At 38.9% G+C, this 9,547-nt stretch overlaps 1 non-coding gene across 1 annotated transcript; it reads left to right on the plus strand.

Annotated features, from left to right (window-relative positions):
- Positions 1–2,808: 2,808 nt before the first annotated feature.
- On the plus strand, positions 2,809–2,881 carry TRNAV-GAC (transfer RNA valine (anticodon GAC)). The gene has a single exon. It is a non-coding gene; the product is annotated as a tRNA-Val (tRNA).
- Positions 2,882–9,547: the final 6,666 nt, after the last annotated feature.

Below are 9,547 nucleotides of genomic sequence, written 5' to 3' on the forward strand. Positions count from 1 at the left end.
TCGCAATAAGTATATAATTGAGATGGTTCGTGGTAGTTTAACTCTGCTGGTCTATCGCTCAACCCTAGTATATTGAGAGGGTCCTTGTAATCCAAAATCGAAGCTAGTAATTCGTGTGTCTTCAAGAAAATTTTGGTATCTTCAGAGGCATCGGATTTTAGTTTTACATGCCCCTTAGTCTCATTAATATGAATTAAAGAAGCTGTTTTTTTCGCATACTTTGGAAGTATTGATAGTTTCCACAATATGATTAAGACACTTGTAATGTCCGGCGGGTATGTTATGTAGATAATAGTTTTCGACTCTACCAAGATCTTCGTCTTCTTTTCGTTCAACCAGGTAGGTTACGTCACATTCCTTGGAGTTTTTAGGGTTTTTAATGCAACCTTCTCCAGGTGTGTCCAGGGCCTTCGAGATACCTTGTGGGCCCCGGGAAACGTTACGGGTCGGGTCCCTGGAAAAATTCACTAATATCTGGGTGCACAGCAGTGTGTCCGCCAAATTCAGCATTCCGTGCACTCGCCTAAAGCACTCCGAACACTCATTTTTCGTAGATAGTTAGGCGGCATAGCAATAAAATCATGCGTTTTGTGATTAAAGTATTAAACTTTCAGGGTAGCTTATACACATGGCGAGGGTTGATTTTTTTAAAGGAGGCGTTTTAAATTGTTGTTAAGACGGCGGCCATCTTGACAAAATGGCGATGAATGTGGGTATAGTTTAAATTGGCTATATCTCTGAAAGTTATCGTTAGATATTCTTCATTTTTACAGCAAACGAAAGTATTTAATGTTGTCTAACTTAATATACCCATATCAACTTAATCAAATTTATATATTTAACTTTTTTAAATTTTACACCGATATTTAAATTACTACAATGACCGTTTAAGATATAAAACGTATTTATGAGGCATTAGAAAGCTCGGTTTCTTCGGTTTCAAATGATAATTTAAATTATTAAAATCAAAATTTAATATAGTGTATTATTTTCCCTTATTCTATTCTCAGGCCCACTTCGAAAAATAGAACCAAATCGTTGAGAGACAAAATTATGATAATGAAATTGGATCAAAAATTGTATCAGTTAATTAAGCTTTAATTCGATAGTAATTAATTAATGGAAAGTGTGTTTTACAAAATGAACTTTAATTTCCATCACGTAATCGCCATCCCCAATCTTCCGGACGTGGCAGATCCATTATTGGGTTGAGCGTCTGTCCCCAGCAAATAGCACCCTGGTAAATTGCTCTCTTGACGTGCTGTTCCAAAGCCGCTTTCGTTTGGGATATTTTCTAGTGAATTGCAGTGCCTTGAAAATATTATCCTTCTGGCTTCGTTAATGTTGGTGCATGTACTCGTTCTGTCATACATTAGGATAACAAACCTTTCTATTATTGACATTTGCAAGTCTGTGATATTGGTATTCGTTGGTGATATGTTTATTAGCGCTTCCGTTAATTCTGGAAATGAATGCCAGATTTTCCACGCAGTTTTCTTTTCATGATTCTGTGTCGCATCCAGTCAACGACTTTTGCGGTCCTATAGATATCGATATTTCGTGGACAGGAAGATATCGAAATCCCTTTCCAGTTCTAAATGTAATCCATAGCCCATCTAATATTGAGCATATGCTTAATGGACGACCTGCTCCAGAAGTATAGTAGTCCTCCATGCATAATGAAAGATCCGACTTTGTTCCATGCCTCAAGCTCCAGTTTTCCGATATTGACGGTGGATATGATTGGTTTTCATGGGCGAAGAACTCTTCAACATCTCCTTGTCGAGATTGGCAAGCAACGTATAATCGCGAGAATAGTCCTAAATCAATTTTGATCGATGCTAGTTTTGACTTGACTTTTCCCTGACCTTTAGCAATAGGGGTCGAAAACAAAGTGAGCTTGTTTCGAGGCAAAATATGGTCAGTAGGTTTGACTCTATCAACAAGTCGATCTTTAATAAAAGATTTAAATTGTTCTTGTCCTATTCGCATGCGGTTAATTCAATTTTTTGTGCGTCTCTTTTTCAAAAAGAGAAACAGATAGCTTTTAGTTACAGTTTACGAAAAATCCAACACCAGTCGAAATAATCTTTTATCAAGTGAAACCAAAACTTTTTCGTGCCTATGTTTAAAAAAGGGAATATCCATTGTTACCAAGCGTATTTGACTTATCATGTAGTATAAAACTTGAAAAAGAAAATGTACATTGTAATTTCCTTTAGAGAAAATTAATAACTTGCCATTTTTTGGGCAAAACTATAATTATTTGACTATTAATCATTTAAAGATTAATTAATATTATAATGGAAAAACCAACATTTCAATAATGCCTATATTTTAAGCAATCGTTTGCTGCAAGAATGAAAATGATCTAACGGTAACTTGCAGAGATGAAGCCATTTAAAATTATTATCCAGTCTACCGCCATTTTTTCAAGATGGCGGCCTTCACAACAACAATTTAAAAAGCCTCCTTTAAAAAAATTTATCCTCCTCATGTGTGCAAGCTCCTCTAAAAGTGTGACACTCTAATCACAAAACGCACAATTAATTAAATTTTTTGGGCTATGCCGCCTAACTATTAGTTTCGAGCCCTGATAGATCCATGATTTGACCCTCGAAATTGGACATAATAATAAGCTAAATCTTTTGGAAAACTCAGTACTTCTACGTATCTTTGATGTAGTGATTATCACGTCCGCCTAACACGCGGAAGGTCCCAGGTTGAAGCCCTGATAGATACGTGTTTTGACTATCGTGACTGGATATGGAAATTAGCTAGATCTTCCAAAAAACTCACTATTGCTACGTATCTATGGTGTAGTGGTTATCACGTCCGCTTGACACGCGGAAGGTCTCTGGTTCGAGCCCTGATAGATACATGTTTTGACCATTGTGATTGGACTTGCTAGATCTCTTAGAAAACTCAGTATTACCACGTATCTATTGTGTAGTTTTTATCGAGTCCGCTTTACATAAGGAAGGTCCCAGGCTCGATCCTTGGTAGATACATGTTTTGACCATCGTGATTTTGACCATCGTGATTTGACATAACACGTATCTATGGTGTAGTGGTTATCACGTCCGCCTAACTCGCGGAAGGACCCAAGTTCGAGCCCTGGGACCCTATTCTCTAAATATCTATGTCATTTGGACGAGGAACCAAATCTAAGCGTTTGGATCGTTTCCATTTGAACAGGGCGCTTAAAACCGTATTCTCTAACCCAAAACGAAACCAAATGTACAGTCCCGGACAAAGGTTTCTGGAGATTTTCATTTGGCTGCCATTTTGTTAATATTTGAGCTAGAGTAACGAAAGAGAACTTTCTAAATAGGTTAACTTCTTAAGATTATTTTGAAATTAAACATGACACTATGGCACTAATAGGGCGTTAGCCAAAGCGGAAATAGTAAAGCCCCCCGATAATGACGTTACGAAATAATGCTTCAACTGAGTAGTAGGGACTATACAGATTCGCAGAGATCCAAGATGGCTGCCAGACCCTCATCCACCAAACTCAAAAGAAACTTTTCAGACAAGTCTGGACTAGCCCGAGCCTGTTAGTTTCAACCCCCATGACATCATCTTCTTAACTCAGACCAAAACCAAAACTATATTCAACCTTGACGTCATTCTTTGACTGTTAGTCCGAACCAGCTTTCTGTAGGCTTAAAGTTAATAAAAACACAGATTTTAAGCCATCAGATATTTACTTTTTATAAGAGGTACAGATATGCGTAATAAATAAATACAAAATATATATTACAAAATAGTCAACAACCAGCAAGGATAAACAAACATGTTTTAAAGAGTTCATTTTTCACGTTGACCCCGTATCGTTATTTGACTCGGAAGGGAGATCAGTGGAGGGACGTCGAGGTTTATTTTCCAATTGTTTCCTGCTTCGCCGCTCGATTTCATAAAGAATTAACAAAACGTTGACTATTAACCCGTAAACAAAAAAGAAAATGAGGCACAGCATATTGGGCCTGTTACGATAGTAAATGATATTTAAATAGCTAGTACGTGCTATATGTAACATACTGGCGAGTTAAGCGTCAGTTCTAATTGGTTCCTACTTGTCTTATTAGGCAGTGAGTATGTAAAGAGATAATTTCATTGGATAGGTTAATTAAGGCGGAGTTAAAAAATAAGTCTATAATTATAAGTCCGAAAGAATAGCAAATATACAAATAAAAATTTTAATAACATAAAATATAAGATATATACAATAAAACACAGAATAACAAATATTTATATAAAAAAACCCACCAACATTTAAAAAAAAGACTAAACACCGGTCGAGCCGAACCCCCCACTGCCACGTGACGTAGGGGTCAGAGTCTAGAAAAACCATAAAAAATGTGTTACACGTTTAATCCTAAATTTAAAAAAACTTAAAAATATTTACCGCCGCTTCCACCGGTCTTAGCAATATAACCGGCGTGACGATCAATTGGGCGACTCTATCGCCCCGCTGGACAGTGTAGGGAGTCCCCCCGACATTGGCGATCACCACTTTTAGGGGTCCCCGATAGTCGGCGTCTATTATTGTTAAGAAATATTATACTTTTGGGCATTATAAAATAACTAATAAACATACCTATCGTCCCCTCGGCAACAAACAGCCCTTGGGCCGTCAAGCTGCTACGGCCAACAATGCGACCGTAGCTGTCCGCCGGCAGCATAACGCCTAACCCAGTCGACAAAATTTTGATACCGTGAGGGTCAATTACGGTATCGCCTGGACAATATAAGTCCAGTCCGGCCGACTGGGGAGTGGCACGACGGGGAGTAAGCGCTGCCGGATGAATTTTGATGACAGGCAGGCAGGGAAAATGAGAAGCGTTGGAGAAAGACATCTTAAAGTGGTTGGGACTGGTGTTTAAGAAACAGAAGTTAAACAACTGATAACTTTCATTTTGAAATGCTGAGTTTATATACTAAATTATCGAGGTCAAATCTAATAGTGTCTAGCCAATACTTTCAAGATTCTTAAAATTCAATAAATAGCAAAAAGTTAATTAAGTATACAGGGTGTTTCGGAGAAGTCTGGCACAAATTAACAGGCGTGTTCTTCGGGTCAAAAGAAGTCAAAAATGTTCTATGAACTTTTGGGTGAAAGCCCCCCGTTTCAGAGTTATGTACTCTCCAAAGTTGGCCTTAAAACAATGGAATTTTGCCGATATGTGGAACTGGTATTATGCCTTTGGACAAATTGTTTTCTAATTTACCATAAGCTTATGTACGAAGAAATTAACAGCTAGTGAAGTGGTTTAAAGGGCCGCTAACATTATTCGTTCTCGTATTAATAACGTTTTTACAAAAATAATAATCCCAAACAAATTTATTGCACCTTAAACGCCAGTTACTTGTTTAATTAGACTTTTTGTTTTATGTTCCTTCGGTTACAAAACATCAGCATTTACAAAAATTGTTCAAAATGACCTCCTTCAACGTTTAAGCAAACTTGCGCGCGTCTTTTAAACGACTCGCGAACACGTTCGAAGATTCCTGGCGTGTTGCGGATGTTATCACACCCATCAATTATTCTTTGTCTTAAGTCCTGGACATCTCGAACTTCACTACGGTACACCAAGTCTTTCAAATGGCCCCACAGGAAAAAATCACATGGGTTGAGATCCGGCGATCTTGCTGGCCAATCAATAGCTCCGCCTCGACCTATCCACCTCAAAGGGAATTCGACATCAAGATGCTGTCTTACTCGAAGGCTAAAGTGTGGCGGTGCCCCATCGTGCATGAACCACATTCTTTGTCGGAGGTCCAACGGTACGTCTTCGAGAAGGTCTGGTAAATTGTCCTGCAAAAATCTCAAGTATGCCTCCCCATTTAACCTTGGTTGCATAAAAAAGGGTCCAATTAACCAATCGCCTACAATTCCGCACCACACGTTCAAACTAAACTGCACCTGATGTGCCCTTACGCGTGTCGCGTGTGGGTTTCTTTGGCTCCACTCGTGCTGGTTGTGCAAATTAATTACACCGCCACGCGAAAAATTGGCTTCGTCAGAGACCAGCAAAATACGTGGAAAGTCCAAGTCTATTACTTGTGCCAAAAACCACTGGCAGAAAGCTACTCTTCTTGGACAGTCACCTTCGTTTAAAGCTTGTACTTTTTGTAAATGGTATGGGTGGAACTGGTGTCCACGAAGGATTTTCCAAACGAGTACATGATTTACACCTAATTGGCGGCCAATGATCCTGGTGCTGGTTGTAGGATCTTCCTCAAAAATAGTTAGTACATTGTCTTCAATGTCCTCGGGTACAATCTGCGGGCGAACTTCAGGGCCTGACGGTTGTAGCTTACCGGTTTCTCTCAAACGTCTGTCAACAGCACTAAACGTTTGCCGATTCGGAACTTGTCGTTCAGGAAAGTGCTCCTGGTACAAGCGCCGAGCTTCAACCCCATTGCCTTGAGCCAATCCGTACATCAGATGCATATCTGAATACTCTGCATTCGTGAAGTAGACCATTATTTGTTTTAGAGAAGCTACCAAATTCGCATTTAAAAAGTAAAGCACATTAAATTCGATTTTCCTTTACTCAAGCTTAAGTAGTTGTGATTCTTAAAAAAACATTCCGATTGTTTTATCCAACGCAGCGTAATTTGTTTTTTAATTTCACTACTTAAGCTTGAGTAAAGGTCAATCGAATTTAATGTGCTTTACTTTTTAAATGCGAATTTGGTAGCTTCTCTAAAACAAATAATGGTCTACTTCACGAATGCAGAGTATTCAGATATGCATCTGATGTACGGATTGGCTCAAGGCAATGGGGTTGAAGCTCGGCGCTTGTACCAGGAGCACTTTCCTGAACGACAAGTTCCGAATCGGCAAACGTTTAGTGCTGTTGACAGACGTTTGAGAGAAACCGGTAAGCTACAACCGTCAGGCCCTGAAGTTCGCCCGCAGATTGTACCCGAGGACATTGAAGACAATGTACTAACTATTTTTGAGGAAGATCCTACAACCAGCACCAGGATCATTGGCCGCCAATTAGGTGTAAATCATGTACTCGTTTGGAAAATCCTTCGTGGACACCAGTTCCACCCATACCATTTACAAAAAGTACAAGCTTTAAACGAAGGTGACTGTCCAAGAAGAGTAGCTTTCTGCCAGTGGTTTTTGGCACAAGTAATAGACTTGGACTTTCCACGTATTTTGCTGGTCTCTGACGAAGCCAATTTTTCGCGTGGCGGTGTAATTAATTTGCACAACCAGCACGAGTGGAGCCAAAGAAACCCACACGCGACACGCGTAAGGGCACATCAGGTGCAGTTTAGTTTGAACGTGTGGTGCGGAATTGTAGGCGATTGGTTAATTGGACCCTTTTTTATGCAACCAAGGTTAAATGGGGAGGCATACTTGAGATTTTTGCAGGACAATTTACCAGACCTTCTCGAAGACGTACCGTTGGACCTCCGACAAAGAATGTGGTTCATGCACGATGGGGCACCGCCACACTTTAGCCTTCGAGTAAGACAGCATCTTGATGTCGAATTCCCTTTGAGGTGGATAGGTCGAGGCGGAGCTATTGATTGGCCAGCAAGATCGCCGGATCTCAACCCATGTGATTTTTTCCTGTGGGGCCATTTGAAAGACTTGGTGTACCGTAGTGAAGTTCGAGATGTCCAGGACTTAAGACCAAGAATAATTGATGGGTGTGATAACATCCGCAACACGCCAGGAATCTTCGAACGTGTTCGCGAGTCGTTTAAAAGACGCGCGCAAGTTTGCTTAAACGTTGAAGGAGGTCATTTTGAACAATTTTTGTAAATGCTGATGTTTTGTAACCGAAGGAACATAAAACAAAAAGTCTAATTAAACAAGTAACTGGCGTTTAAGGTGCAATAAATTTGTTTGGGATTAATATTTTTGTAAAAACGTTATTAATACGAGAACGAATAATGTTAGCGGCCCTTTAAACCACTTCACTAGCTGTTAATTTCTTCGTACATAAGCTTATGGTAAATTAGAAAACAATTTGTCCAAAGGCATAATACCAGTTCCACATATCGGCAAAATTCCATTGTTTTAAGGCCAACTTTGGAGAGTACATAACTCTGAAACGGGGGGCTTTCACCCAAAAGTTCATAGAACATTTTTGACTTCTTTTGACCCGAAGAACACGCCTGTTAATTTGTGCCAGACTTCTCCGAAACACCCTGTATATTCATAAAATTAGAAATCTCTCCGAGGTCTAAGTTCTTTTTCGTATGCAAAAAAAATGTCTAGGCATGTTTTAAATAATTCAAACGAGATCGTGTTATATAAAAAAACCCATTGGCGAAGGTTAAAAAGGAGTTACTTTGATAGAAGCCTGAGGGGACAAATATTATTCGTATGCAAAAGCTTGTTTGGGCGTGTTTCGAATAATTAAAATTGAATAATTCTCATGAGATCGCTTTATATAAGAAAAAAATATTTATTAGTGAAGGTTAAAAGTAATTACTTTGGGAGGGACGGAAATTGTTTTTTTTAACATGATTTAAATCTAAATAAATGTATATTAATATTAAACTATAGAGGTTTTTTTTATATATAGAGGGTGTCTCTGGAAAGTTTTGCACAAATTAACAGGCATGTTCCTTGGGTCAAAAGGAGTCCGAAAGGTCCTATGACGTTTTGGGGTAAAGCGCTTCGTTTCGACGTTATGGGCTCTCAAAAGTAGGCCGAAAAACAAGGAGATTTTGCAGAATTATAGCACTAGTATTGTGGTTTTAACCCAATTGTTTTCGATTATTGAGCATAAGGCAATGATCGAAATAAGTTCAAACCTAGTGGAAGACCGTGAACGTGTTAAACGGCCAAAAGCGTTAATCCCTTTGTTTTTATTAATGATTGTAATTAAAGGTAAGGAAAGTCGCTCAGATATCGGTTACTTCTTTGTTCAGACGTACTGGTAACTGACCAGTCTTTTATTCTTTTTTTTTTCAATTAGTCACATTACTTTTACAACAATTCGAATGAATCCCTTAAGTTTTACAATAAATCGAATCGATTCCATTAATTTTACAATAATTTGAATCGAACCCATTAATTTTACAATAAATCGAATCAAACCCATTGATTTTACAATAATTTGAATCGAACCCATTAATTTTACAATAATTCGAATGAAACCCAATTACATTGTTCTACAAAAATTGTTCAAAATGGGCACCATCAACGTTTAAGCAAACTTGCACGCGTCGTTTGAAAGATTCACGAACACGTTCGAAGATTTCAGGCGTGTTACGGATGCTATCATCCATCAATTATCCTTTGTCGTAAGTTTTCGACATCGCGAACTTCACTTCGGTATACCAAGTCCTTGAGATGGCCGCAAAGAAAAAAATCGCATGGGTTGAGATCTGGAGATCTTGCTGGCCACGGAACAGTTCCGCCTCGACCTATCCACCTCCGGGGAAACACGACATCAAGATATGCTATAACTTGAAGACTAAAATGGGGCGGTGCACCATCGTGCATGAACCACATTATTTGTCGCAGTCGTAATGGTACGTCCTCTAAAAGCTCCGGTAAATT

This window comes from Phalangium opilio, unplaced genomic scaffold, assembly GCF_054372755.1.
Source record: "Phalangium opilio isolate 3A_F unplaced genomic scaffold, DU_Popi_V2 ptg000009l_1, whole genome shotgun sequence".
Lineage (NCBI taxonomy): Eukaryota > Metazoa > Arthropoda > Arachnida > Opiliones > Phalangiidae > Phalangium > Phalangium opilio.